Genomic DNA, 15458 nt, shown 5'->3' on the forward strand with positions numbered 1-15458 from the left:
TACGATGTAGCATTTCATAAGAGTACATGTTACGTTTACGCGACAAATGTTTATTCTAAAAAGAACTGTTTAAAAACTTCCATTTAGAACGAGTATTTTATCTCGGCGATGTAAAATTATACTTTAGCTGTTATCTCAATAAAGTGAAAAAGAGAAATACCAAAGAAAATAAGGACACAAAGAGGAACTTGACTTTCGTTTATCAGGAAAAGTCTTTCCTATCGTGCAAGTAGATTCAAAACGAGAGAAAACGACACCGGTGCAACACTCAGCCGCAGTTCCATTGGTAACAGCTACTCTTCTGCTGTGATACGTGTAGCGATTCAACGATGGTAATGCTATTACAGCGCATAAAAGCGCCACGCAGCCGAGAGATTGTCTATTTTTATACGCAAGCCCAGGATCCGGATGATAAAGCATTCTCAGAAATTTCATCCCTATCCCTATTTATAAGCCCAAGAGAAACGTTCAGGATCGTAAAATCAAATGTTCGCGAAGCCTCCGCTAACCAATGGATATTGCATCGCGAACAGATACATGACGTAAACACCGTTACTTTATGGTGTCTTTCTACTTGATGAGTTGCCAGTGTAAGCGACTCTCAAGCTTAAACGATCCTTTAGAGAATTCGCTCCGCGTTCAATTGTAAATTATCGATTTCGATTCCATTTCGAAGCATCTTTAGAAGCATACGAATAATAGATCTAAAAGCGAGTCATAAAGTTAAAGGAGAGTGAAGTTAATCTTGAATGACGATTATACAGCAAAGGAATTTGCATGCTTGTAGCGCTTATGGGATGGTAATTTCGGACTCCAACCGTTTCTAAATCATCTTTCGTAGGATCCTAGGTTTTTCTCGTTTTGTTTGCGAATTCTACGCAACTGCATCTATTGGCACTTTGAATTTAATTGACCCTACACTGCGCTGTTCCGAGCGAAACTTTGCCACTGAAAAACTTCGAATGCCTTTACCGCTGTTAATATACGAATCATTCCGATAAAATATTTTGTGGAAGCAATCGGTGTCTTAATAGCAACAAATATATTAATATGTCATAAAACTATCTTTCGTTTTTAATTTCAGTGACTATAGACGACCCTTCGCATACATATAATCGCATCTAATAATTACTATTTTTCGCAAAAATGCAGGGAGAAATTTTTTTTAAATTTCTTTAAAGAGAATGTTCATTTCTTCAATTTCATTACGTTACTTCTCTTGTTATACAAACCATGAAATAATGCGAGAATTGCGCCGAACGTGTAATTGCAACCGCCTTTCGGATAAGCTGTCACGTAACGTTGTACATTATGACCGTGTACAAGGAAATCTTACACATTAATTAGTCAACAAATTTGATGTACAGATTGTATATACGACGTGATGAGTTTTCACGAAATACGTGCATGAGCATTAGCTACGCTACCGATGTTTCTCCGTTCGAGAATCGTTTCCCAATGAAAAACGACAAAGTTCAAGAACCACGATCATTTACGTAGTAGAATCAATAAACCAATTGGATCGTCAGTGACGATGCTCGATAAACTTTGAAAAATAACGAGATCAACGTGGTTGAACGCGAGCCAAAACGAACGAGAAAACACTTGATGAAACAATGTTGAGAAATTCGGAAGAATGAATGGGCCGGTCGATGGAACACGGTCGTATAATGCCATTCGCGGTTTATAAATATTCGAAGAATGGAAACAATGGTTGAATGGCATCGTTGTTATAGATGACTACAGAATTATCTGAAAAAAAAAAAAAAAAAAATAACGAAATAGTAGTATACTCCATATTAATGTTTATTTTACTCTTATCAGGATAAGGACCTTTGAATACGAAGAAAAGTGAAGACAGACAGACAATTGATACCCGTTATTATATTTTATAATTTCCAAAATTTATTCATAAATCCTGATTCATGAAAAAAATATGACGCTTTAGAAGAATAAATAAAAATACAAATGGAATATATGTAAATACCAAAGGGAATGAAGCAGATTTGTATTTATCATTATTTTCCGGTTTCTAGAATTTATTCCTACGTTTTATAAAATTAACATTATAATAAAAAAGACAGTAGCTTAAAAATAATAATACAATAAAAATATAAAAATAGAATAGAAATATACAAAAAGCGAAGATAGATAGAAAATTTGTTCTTGTTATTATTTCTCAGTCGTTAGAATTAATTGCTAAACTCTGCAAAATTGTCTGGTAAGAAATACGATAGTTAGGATACTTTACGCTTAGTCCAGAAAGAATAGGGGTAATTTTGTCTCGTCACAAACGATTCGAACTTCCTCCACGAGGTTGCAAAGAAACGCATCCCAAAACTTAACACCTTTCGAATGTCTCGTTTCAACGTGAACGATGGAGGTTTTTAGAGAAAATGGACAAGCAAGCCGAAGCGATAACTTGTTGGAAATTAACCAACGGCTGGAGGTCGACGGCTATCGCGAAAATCGTTTCGTCACGTTTAGTTCCGCGGAACATTTGCTAGTACGTAAACGCGCCACGTGCCATTACACGATGTCAGTTGACTTGCGTCACTTCACTCCGATTGTTATTTAAAGACTTCGCCACGGTAAGTTCCCGAAATAACGATGTATAAGTGACGTCGTCCGAAGAAAACAGAGATCCCCGTGATCTATAGTTAACGAATTCGATCATCGATAGCTGATGAAAAGCACGAGGACAACAAGAATCATCTTGACGGATGTTCCCATCGCTTCTTGAAAATGCTTATCTCGATATTTCAAATAAATTTCCTTCAGATGCTTGTTTTCATGATTTTGTTGTTGGTAAACGCTCGTTTTGATATTTCAAACAAATTGACTTCAAACGCTTGGGATAAGAAGGATAGAAACAAGAATGTAATTCATCTGTGTGTTTGCCTTATTGTACTATACATAGCATTGCAAACGGTCCTCGAGTTGTCCAATTAATTTTATGTCGTGTATAATGAGATTTCCTAGTGTTTCGGCTAGAGGATGTATTTTATCTTCCAAAGACGTCTGTAGGTTCGCTCGATTTGCATTAAATGCAACGTGCACGTTCGTCGTCAGCACAATGTCTCTTACAGTAAAACATAAATGAAAATTTGCAGATACGTTATAAGTCAACCGACCACAGAATTGTATAAAATTACAAAAAGAAGGATTCTTGTAAAATTAGAAAATTGAAATTCCTATGTTTTAAATATCGAATTGAGATATTATTCCTTGCTTATATTATCATTATTATTATTGCTATTATTATTCACGAGTGTATATGATGTTTCATTTCGATATGCAGTTATGAAATAAAATATCAACGACCGATGTTATAAAAATTTCTGTCGATTCAGCACAAATTGATTCTCTAATAGACACATCATCCTCTTCCACATTCAGCGATATAGCAGAGACGAAGAACAAAATTGCACATATCTTCGGGATGGAATTTCTTATTTTCACCGATGCAACTTCGAAACGGAGTCATGTAACGTAAATTTTGGATAAAATCATTCCAAAATTACACGTGATGGCCTTGTGACATGGTCAGCAGTGTTTCCAGATTTCATGCAGGTAGATTACTTTAGTGGAACGCGTTGAAAGGAGACGCTGAGCTTGTTAGCGGACAAATTAAGCATGCATTTCGTAATCCTGACACAGTATCATGTTGTGCAGCTCTTTGAAACCTAATAGTATCGTGACAGGAATCCAAAAGCGAATCGCCACTCCAGATAACTCGCCCCCGAATGCTTGGAACTATTTGCTCGACATTTAAAACAGCACGCTTTAAATTCTATAGAAAAAAAAAAGAGAGATGAGTGTACTTAACCTTGCTTTACCCTTGACGCCTTTATTCACCGATGTTTCCCGGTGAAATTCTAATGACCCTCTCGACCCGTTTCGACCCCCGTACACTTGATTTTTTTCAATCCAATATCCACTATCACCCCAGAAACTCAATATCCATTTCTAGATTAAAGTCACCTATATACCTTGGGAATAGCAAGCGAACTTAAAAACGATCTCGGTATACACCTGAGAGTGCATTAATTGCTTTCATTATTCGCTACTTAAGTGCTTAATATCTCTCCTTTCGAATATAATACTCTGTTGATCGAGATAATTTGTTTCTGTGACTGATAATCGATGTTATTTTTATCTGTTAAAAAGACTAGTTAGAAAACCCTACCGTATTTATGTATGGGAAAATTTAATTCGAATTATTTGAAATTGATTTGTTTACATTAGCTTTTAATTCAGTAGTTGTTGAATATTCTGGTTGTCACGCATTTAATTCATTGGTAATCTGCATGTATCGATTGCACGTGATACATATGTGATTATCAGCGATAATAATGAACATCGAAAATATTTTGGGGTTTAGATTTTCATACAGTACATTGCAGAAAAGAGAAAATTTTCGGAACTTGTTTACTGTCGTAGAAATTCTCATTTATAGTTCTGTTAATCTGGAATGATCGATTCGAAAATATTAAAAAAGCTCGACAAAGTTGTTCTACCGCAAATTCAGTAAAGTGATTTTTCAATAAACTCATTTCGTACCATCTGTCATACTGTCTTTAATATTTCAAATAATTAATTTTTTTCTCTCTTGTCCTCTCCGCGCGTCATTCTAAATCGTCATATATATATACTACAAATATATACTATACATTTTTCATATTTAATACTTAAATAAATACACTCTAAACACACATATATATGCAAATTTATACAGGGAAAAAACTACAAACGAGTAGCATCACGAGGGGAATATTTAAAGATTCGTGTATTGTTTTATATAATACACGCACTATTTTTATAGTAAGTTCAAATACTTTCGTAAGTCGCTGTATATACGTATATGGAAACTTTAATACAGACCTTGAAGACCTTCGTATTGGCGTGAACACAACCGTGACTAAAATTCAAATTATGCAAAGAGTTCAAACTTAAACGAAGAACGCCGCATGTCGGTATTTTAATTCACGACATTTTCAGTAATAGCGCCGGGACGGTACGTTTAAAGCGAGCTGCCAGATCGGAGACTGGACTTTAAAGCGGAACAACCACGATGCGCGTTTTCATTCGATGAAGTCTCAAACGAACAGTCTCGCCGTGTAAATGCACAATGAGATTATAGAAGCAAAAGAAGCTATCTACTAATCTAGTTCGATTAAATTCCAATTGTCCATCCGGCCTATTGTACGCTACCTGCTAACCAGTTCGTCAAAGATTACACTTCGTTATAGATGGCTCGAGCATGTAGAAACGATTCAATTGGCCGACAATCGACAACAAACGGCTACGATATCGATTCGAACGGCGACGATGCGATGGCGATGGCTGTGAGAAAGCTACTGGTGAATATCGACGCCGGGGAAAACACTATTGTTTATCCGAGCTGTTTTGTTTGCGATGGAATAATACACTTTCGGGACTGACCGGTGTTTCAGATGTGTGTTTCTGAAAGCAATGCCAATCGTTGCGAGGAAGTTTGCCATGGAAGAGAAATGTTGATGGAAGGGTATTGAACGTTTGACGTGCATGCATTGGTTGGAACGTGGATCTGTCGAGTTAGTTTAATTGGAGGTAGTTCAGTTTATCGTGTTCTAATCGTAGGAGGTGTAAACCACACGTAGGAACTTTGCAAGGTGCTTGCGATTTCACGTTAGGTTGGACGAAAGCGTTGATGATTAATTTCTGGGTATTTAGTTCTTCGTGTCATACTTAACTTTTAAGTTGCGTGGTGATATACGATGATCTCTTAGAAGTCAGACTAATTAATTCCACTTCTTATCGTTTGAAAAAATTGATATTCGGTTCGAAAGAAACAACTTATCGATCATTTGCAAGAAAATGATACCGAGAATGATAAATTTAAAGAACAGTACTTTTTGTACCTTTCGATTTATGGATTTGTTCAATATGAAATTTCTGAAGTAGGAAATCCAAACCACGTAAGAGCACTGACGTCGCCACAAAATGGATTTTAAGGGTTCGTTGGAATTCTGAGAAAAGTGGCTATTTTGCAGGCGACTCGGTCCTCGAGAAACTTCGACTCGCCAGCCAGTAGTGGCGTGTCGAAGGTTGAAGAGCGACGATCGCAGAGTCGTTTAAAGCCATTAACCCGAAGTCGAAGACTTCCTTCCACTATCGACCTCGACGTTGGAAAAGGATTTGAAACAAGTTCGTGGAAACGTTTCAAACCCAACGAAGAAAGTTGTACGTGCTTTTTTAATCTACGAGCGTTTATTATGCTGTAAGTCACGCAGACGTCCTGTTGAACTTTCGCTTCTAGTACCTCGTTTATCTTACTTTCTATTCTTTTCAACTCTTCCTTGACACTCTGGACGAAAAGAAATGAAATTCCGCAACGCCCTGTGGTTACCCCGATCGATTATCAACAGAGGCAACGTACTGCAAACACTTTATCGATCAGTAAAGCACGCCGAGATAGTTTCCGTTCGTTTCTTCCTACTGTAAGAGACAATCGAAATAGAACAAAATTGTTGGAACAGAAGGGTGGTCAGTAAAGGAGCTGATCATGTGATTTCAGTTCTACTGTAGTCTGGTAACACGAGGTGAAACTCAAGTACCAATAGAAAGTTAAAATCTATAAGCACTAAAGCTTTCATATCGGGGCGAACGAAATGGTAAAATAAAGAAAGAGGAAATACGCGGACGTGAGGATATAGTTCTTGAATTTTCTTATACCATTTTATGTTCTTTGACGATTGTGTGATGTGGATATTTTCAGATATTGCAGTAGAATATGCACTATTCCTTCGTTAAAAAGTTAATAGATCGCCCGATATTTACGTATTAGGAGATATCCTTGGCAGGATAATCGAATAGGAAAAGTACTCCCATGTTTCACGCAGCTAAATCCGAGATAATGAAAGATCCGGCTTTTTATCCAGGTTCAGCAATTCGATCAGCAGATCCTTTCCCCAAAATCCTGTTACGACCCTCAAACCTCGGTAAAGACATGAAATTTCTCTCTCTCTCTTCTGACACTAATTTAAGATCTTCTCCAATAATTTGAAACAAAAACATTCGTCTAAGCATTTACTTACAGTATGTTCTATGAATCTACGATAAATAAATAGAAATAGCGTTGCCATTATCGTTATCATATTCTGCACTTAACAATATGATTATGGAACTGAAACTTGTTGTTGGACCGCGTCGAAATTGCTAGCCCGCAGAGAGGAATTCCTGGCTGGTCTCGACGGGAGTGGCACTCGTGTCTCGACCTTCTTTCGTCGTGGTTTCCTACTTGCACGATCTCTTCGCCTGTTCCCAGCTTTTTCCACTTGCCCTTTTTCACTCTCGACAGGGAGGCTGGCTACAGTCTTCTCGAGAAGTGCGGGTACACATTGTAACCGCTCGTGAGACGAGTGGCCACAGTCTGGCTAGGTTCATAGCAGGTTTAGAAATCATGTCGGAGACCTCGTCTGAAAAATCGTTGTCTGGAAGGAGAATGAAAAGGAATATTTTAATGAGAATCGTGAAAGACGTCCGATAATTAATAATTCTTTAATGCTCTCTAAGAGAATGAGGTCTATGGAACTAATTGAGGCGGGTGATTTGATCCAATTTGAAAGAAGAGAAAGATAAAGGTAAATTGGTATTGGAAAGTGTGATATAGAAAATGAATTATTGGCGATTTAAGAAAGCTTTGAAATCATTTTAAATCCACTAAATGTTTTGGTACCATTGATTTAAACTGTTGTTGAGACAGAAATATAATTATACATATAACTATCTATTTATTTACGTCACACATTTTAATTTTATAATCATTTATATTATAATCATTAATTATATATATATGTGTAACATATCTAAAAATTTAAAAAAGAATATTTTTAATGAATAACCGCGTTACACAAAATATCAATGTTTCGAGAACACACGTAACTTTTCATATCGATGGAGTACTCCTACGTCTATATTTCGCAATCCTGAACACTGCATACGTACGTCATCAAGCAGGGAAGGAGGTTGTAAGTTATATTCGGTACAACACGCATATATGAACAGGAAGCATTACACAAATTGAAAAAAGCACGGCACTCGAAAATCGTTGCCCCTTGGTACTTCCATTTGTAACAAGCCTTTCACATTTTTCCGCCCAATAATCTTAAAAGAGCCGTCGTACCGAACGCGAAAGATAAAATAAGTAAAACACATATCTGGCCACGAGACGTTTCCATCTCCGTTACAAAAGATGCTTTCGGTGTGCAACGCGTTACGGATGATCGATTCGAGGATCCTAGACACGATTGGATATCTCATTTCGATGAAAGCGGCCGAAGGACAAAGAGAAAATCGTGATCCTTTAAAGTTTCTCTTGTGTATAGTACCAGGCAAAGAAGTTTGAAAAACGATAATGAACGCTTCTTCGAAGGAAACTTTGCTGGCTCGAGATTCATTGCTTGAAAAATAACGATATCGTTTGATGTCATATGACTGGGTGGTTATCGACTCGATGGAATAATACGATAGAAACTGATGTCTCCTGATGTCTTCCAGACCAACATTATGATGTTTTACTTATGCTAAAATTAAAACTATACCTTAGGAGCTTTCTAGGAAAAATCTGAAATTTTAGTTTTAACTTTTTAATGTTAGCTACGTTTGAATTGGTAATTATAACAAGGTGGTCCTTAAATAAATTCGATTACAATTATAATACGTTAGGTTTTCGGATTACAGTTTTTTCAGAAATAAATAAACGAAGTTACAGATCATAATAGTAGGAGTTGAGACGACAACATGACAGACATATGTTAGCCCATAAAAATTGAATCGTAAGACGAATTTCCACATAAAACCATGTCTGACTATAACCTGGATCATATTGCCTGAATACGCTGCAAGGAAGTAGCTATAACCGCGAGGACCTTAACTTCCTAGCATTCTACGCGATTCTACTTGGTCCGACCATAAATTTCATCTTCCATTTGCTCGTTCCTTATATTGTCACGGTTCAGAAGCTACGTAGCATTTTCGTATCAGGGGAGGTTAAAACAAAAAAATGCATTTCCTATATTAGATCTTGCACGTGTATCGGGAGAATTCGTAACGGGGTTCGTGACCAAAATCCACTTATTTCAGCTTCTGATGCTGCAAATTCGAATCCTAGGAGAATTAACGTTATGATTAGACTGGAAACTATTACGCTTTCGATTATCGTCGAATATTACCGTTCTGCTACACGAACACAATAGGTTTCCTTTTCCTTCTTTGTTCTTGTATTGTCCTCTAACAGAAAATAGGAAAATGCAAAGGGAAATGAAGAAAGAAAGAGACTATTCGCTTCGTTTAAAAAAGTTTTGTTAATAAAGGCTCTCGTAGAGCATTAGAAACGATAGAACGAAGCGCAAAGCAGACGAAAGCTACGTAATAGGAGAATGCAACGTTTAATTAAAGTCTCTTGGCTCAAAGAGACGATAGGAGGAGAATCGAAACGGAAGAAAAAAGTATAATACCGTAGCATAGGGGATAATTAAAATCGCGAACCACTGTGTGTGACTAGTAATTAAAAGAACTAGCGTCTTTTTGTCCAAGAGAACTCGATTTCTTCGACAAAATCTACGCAAAATATTTCGGAACACGAGTAAGCCGTGTACGCACTAATGACTGGCTACGTCAGGAGGATAAGCAAGAAATTTCCGGAATTCATGAATAATAACGACACCCTGGATGCAGCTTGGTCGAAATTCAACGTGAGACCAGCACGAGGACAGGGACATACGGTGTTCGTCAGTGTGTTACCGATTAATTGGAAGCACGTCGAGCTGGAGTCGAGCCGTCGAAAACGATCGAACACCAGAGCCAGGTCATTCGGTTCAACGTTGCATTATGCACGGTCGTTCCTCGCCAGACGATCCTCGATTACGCTTGACGGACGTTAATTCGATTAAGATCGTTCGCCGGATGTATTTTCGGCGACACCAGCGACGCTCGCCATCGACGTTCTGATTATTCAATGGAATCCCAAACGAGACTGTCCTTAATAGGGATGGACAGTGATGAAATGGTATTCTACTCGATTTTAAATTATTTGCTTTTGGAAATGGGAAAATTGAAGAGGGAAAACTGACAGGATGGGTCTAATATTAACATTTTCGTTTGGTATTTTTAGAATCACAAGCCTTAAGGTCTTAAACATTTACGAACATATCAAAATACATCGTCTCCGACGCTGGTAAGTACGGATACAGCAAATAATCATACAAATTTTATAGAATGCAAGTGTAAGCCTAAAGAGAAATTTATTGAGATCATGAAAGTGCGTTTCTGAAACCCCTAAGACAATTTTATTATTTTTAATTCATCGTCTCATTTTAAGATGTAAGACGTTCCCACTTTCGTGTCTTCTATCAAGATAATTCAGAAATGCGAATAAACTCTCTTGTCTTAAAGCTCAATTTATCAGTCGCAAATGTCTCTAATTGTTTCGTTCCGCGATCTTAACTCTCCACAAAAAAAGCAAGAACAAGTAGTCAGGTGTGGCTGCGCTCCAGCAACGGTGATTAACAGGCACAATTAGAAAAGGGAAATTTACAGGACCATTTCGGTGAATTATACGCGCTGCTGAGCTGCAGGCTGAAATCGTTCCTCCACCATTGCTATAAGCATCCATTAAACGAGGAAATTTGTAACAAAGTGGCTAGACCGTCACGTTCGTTCACCACTTTTCAACTTTTCGCAATTTCTTGGCCAACTTATCGATAACGAAGAATCGATGAACCTTTACGAGAGTCGCTGAATTACAGTGCAATCGGTTTTGAAGATTGAGGACACCGACAAGGCTATGTGGTCTACTCTGCAAAGAAAACACTAGTGAGAATAGGCTTTGTTCTCTTTCTTATATATCAGTTAATTAAGTTAATGAATACTGATTATAGACACAGGCCAAACCGAGGTCTATGGACGAGTGCTAGTTTATCTTGATGGCTAGTTATCAATCGTTTCGTGCTTTCGAGATTCCACTTAATTTGAAATTCCAGTATCCGCGACAAGTTTCTAAGCTCGTATTATGTCGGATTAGCAGAAAGCTCAAATTCCTTTCCCTCCGTATGTCACTTAAATTTTGTTGCTTAACTAAGCGGCTAAAGGTTAATTAAACTAGATAGTTGCTAGAAGTGACCATGTCGCAAGTTTGCTCTCGCGTGGTAGCATTTGCTCGTTCCGCTATGAGTTTGAATTGCTCGCTTCTGTTAACTGCCTACGTGCTCCTTTTCGTATACTATATCCACACGTCGGAAGCATTCTGAAAATGTTGACGACGCTGCTTGTTGCTGCGAGAATTTGCGTTTGTTGATCTGATTCATGGTAAACAAGATTTAAGTTCCATTCGAATCTAATAATACGATTAATTTACCAGTAATTCATAAAAATAGAGCGAACGCATTCATCGTCCGTAGACGTAACCACCTTAGCGACAAGTATCCTAATTTGTCAGTGATTTGCGGTATAAGATCGTATTAATCAAGCCGCTCTTGATACAGATGCTCGTTAATCAGATCAAATTCCAGCAGTCTATATATGCCAAGTTTGGACATTGGGGATTCCATGTGGTTATAGCGTCGCACAAAAATAGTAATTTGCATGTTAAGCTCGTATTCTTCATTTCTATTGCGAGCTGTATTGTTATTGTTTGTTAAACTAATTATTTCAAGTAAAATTCTGTTCGTTTGTTATGCCTATCGTTACAAATAAATTAAATTTCCAGATAATTCCGATATCGGATACAGTTGAAACTTTTTACCTGCATTTAAATCATCGTAGAATATTCAATCGTACATTCTCCAATCGTATTTGCTTCATTTTTTATATACGCGCAACGCTCGTAAATTGAAACTTTAACAAACGACGGGACGTTTCTCTGCATAAAATGCTCGTTCACTCTGTTGAAAATTCGTGTCGAGGCGAGCTTAAACTCGTGACAGTTTTCCACGTTTCCACACGCACGATCGTGCAACGCGGTTCCGGCGATCGATCATAACCGTTGGAAAATGAAGAGGGACAGAGCGAGGAGAGAGAGAATGGCCACGTGGAAGTAAGGTGCGAAAAAAAGAAACACCTTTGGGAGAGACGTGCATACAGTCAAGGTAGTCATGGCCTATGCAACTTCTATAATACTTCGAGAAAGCGAAAACTTTTGTTAAAACGTGACTTCGTCGTGAGTTCTCCACCTGTTTCGACGTCCCTATATTTAATCTCGTACTTAACTTTTCGCCTATACCTATAATGCGTTTCAATTTTTTGCTATACGCAAAGGAACTTTTGCATATACTTTTTAAACTGTAATATAACACTGTGTATTTGTAACTCGCATGACAATGTAACCTGGTGTAATTAGAAGTTACTGTGGAACCTTCAAGTTAATAGGCAGTCAAAGTTTGTAACGGCTTTATGCATGTACCTTCATACCTAGTACCTAATTAAAGAAATGATGTTCAATTCTATGTATTTTGCGCAAACTTCAACAAAATCAGATTTATGAATATTAAATTTTGTTCACGATCGCATCACGATATTTTCAACACGCTTAGTTCTGTTGTATTTTTCTTTTTAGTTGTCATAACACCTAGCAATGAGATCTTTTTATAAAGATATAAATACCAAGAAACAAGGTGATATCTTATAGTCAATTATTATTGTTATCATTCATTTCATCTGCCATTTTCGCCTCAGTGTACTAATTATTGTTCTGAGTCACTATGAACGTGCCTCTATAGAGGAAACTAAGCATTGTATATTTTGTAGATATCTGCTCGATTTGCTTAATGACAATTATTCAATCATTTAACAATAGAAACATTATTTCCTTTAGAATTTACCATTCGTCTGTTAAATTATCCACGTAGAAATCTACACAAAGAATACATATAAAAATAATACACACAAAACGTATATAAAAAATATGCAATTAAGATAACATTGATTGTGCCGTAATAAAAATTGTATTCCAATCTGCTGCAAATAACAAGCATCACATTTCATCAACGAAAACTAAAAATAGTTCACATAGTCGGCTACTCCCATTGCCAATGCCCATTGCCATTTATCTCTGGACACAGGCTCTTGAACCTTGGAAAGCGGTGGTTTGCCATGCGGAAAGGTTATCGTTACCAAGCGGATATACAACGAACCAATGATTCTTGACTCATCATCGACGCTGCCCATCGAACCGCTCTGTTTTGTCGCTCGACTCTCTTTCGAGTGGCCTTGCATCTCTGTTCGAGATCCACTCGACGCGACGCGGCTGTATACTCGTGCGTGCAAGACACGTTTCGAGAGATAATCAGTGAACGCAAGTGCAATATGTATTACGTAAACTAGAAATGGCAGCATATCGATCGCAGTCCGCGCTATTAGATAGACCTGTATAAGCATTTCGCGTGTTTCATCAGCGACATTCCGTGCCCCGCGAGAGAGACGCATTTATTCGTTCTAGGAATAGAAAGGTTTCACAGGGAAAAGGATACGTTGAACAATACTCTGGAGCACGGCAGTCAATAGTCGTATTAACTCTGCTGCGTTCTTTGTATCATTTCAAATCCGATTATGCTTCTTATTGGTACAAAAATTTGTTAAAGGAAGATTTGAAAGAGTCGTTGTAGATGCGCATAATTCCTTGTCTTAGCTGTATGCAAATGGCTTTCTTCTACTATGAGCTATCATCTTGTTTAGTAAAACAAGAGTTAGATTAGGACATATACATGCGAAGATTATGGTAGTGTTAAGAAGGGTTAGGAAAAAAGCAAATGTATAATCGTGGAATTGTAAATTATATATATGGCTATTTATATGCTATTTATGCTATTTATATGATTTTGTTGAAGAGTGATATTTGTATGAAAATATAACAACTGTGCTTTTCTATTTACTTCAAAGTACAACAGATATTTTCAATTCTTTGTTATAGTGAAGAAAACAGAAATAAAACTTGCGGTAAAACTACCATTAGAAGAAGGGAAACTGTGAAATAGGATAGTACACACAGATGTTTATCAGAACAAAATGAGAATCGCTGAACACTACTAAATACGGGATAGAGGCAGCTTACGAAAACGCAAACAAGTGAAGATTTTAATTTCACCTCTGATATTGCCACGATTAGCAGAAATTTCAGGTTAAACCTGGCATGTGAAAATATTTGCTCGTCAACCTATCTTATTAGAGAGTTTGCTTTGGTAGAACGTACGATAGGAATGAAAACGGGGTGAAACGCGGTAGGTAGATTGAAAAATATTGGAAGTGCGCTTCGATTTCAGCCGTTTCGTTGTTTGTGACAAATGCACGTGCGATCGCGTGTAGTGATTGGAATTTACGTTTGCCTGTAATTCGGTACCGCTATGTCTGTCCAAGTTTCTGGCCCAGAAACTCGAGAACATTCTATTTTATTATCTGTTCCAAAATTGAAAATCGTTGTTGGATCTACAGTCGCCCACGAAGGTATTCCAACAGTTACGTAAATACGTATGTCGTATGTGTTATAAAAAAGATTTTGAAATTTCGTTGTTACATTCGTAAGCGATTATAAATTCGGCTCGTAAATCAAACTTGATCTCTGCTCGTCTATTACGAACTATGTATAAACTTCTGCTGCTAGCAGATTCAGTAGGTACTTTAGTGTTCAAAGTTTTGATATTTACGTATCTGGAACTTGTATCTCGAGAGTGCTCCGTCCCTTGTATAAATTCAACCGTGTGTAAGCCCTAGCAGGGGAACGATGTCAATTAATTTGAACTTGCTAATTGACGATTTTTTTTTTATTACAAATATGAGAAGGGAAAAAGGATAATGTGTTATCCTAACTTTTTTACTCACGTAACGTTTTTCCTGGGAAGCTCATGAATTTTATCACTTCAATTTCGAATACCTAATTTTAAGTAAATATGTCTTTCATTGTTTAATATCTACTAAGTATTGTTCGCAGCTCCATATTGTTTATTTAGAGTAGAAATAAATCTGTATATTTTATTGTTCGATACCTTATGTGACCATTTTCTGGTTCTTTCACCAAAATACCCATAGGACTAGGTAAAAGGGCCGTAAATAGTTAGTTTTATCCTTCTTGTAACTTGACCTACTTCGAGGAGTAAACTGTTGTAATATCTTAGTAAACCTGTCCAAGCCAATACCACTTTCGACGAACCGTTCCCAGAGATATTTGCACGACTATCTCTAAAACTAAATAAATTCTTAAACGAAGTAACCTTCCTTGATCCTTTAGATCAAGTAAAATTCTGTCCCTTTTAAACGTTTAATAAATAGAAAATACACATAGTTGCTGTACTGGTCATGGACGATTTTTAACGTCTCTTTTTCACTCCGCGACTTAAAATTACAAATATACGCACAAAGCAAATCGAATTTCCACGCTGCAAGAGGTGAAAGAGAATTCGAAACGTTGCACTAAAATATTGATCTAG

At 37.2% G+C, this 15458-nt stretch overlaps 1 protein-coding gene across 3 annotated transcripts in view; it reads left to right on the forward strand.

The window, feature by feature from the left end:
* The window catches only part of LOC132906921 (small conductance calcium-activated potassium channel protein), a 242118-nt gene that overhangs the window by 43484 nt on the left and 183176 nt on the right, over positions 1-15458 (forward strand). The window lies entirely within an intron of this gene.

The sequence above is a fragment of the Bombus pascuorum genome, chromosome 5, assembly GCF_905332965.1.
Source record: "Bombus pascuorum chromosome 5, iyBomPasc1.1, whole genome shotgun sequence".
In the NCBI taxonomy this organism is placed as follows: Eukaryota; Metazoa; Arthropoda; class Insecta; order Hymenoptera; family Apidae; genus Bombus; species Bombus pascuorum.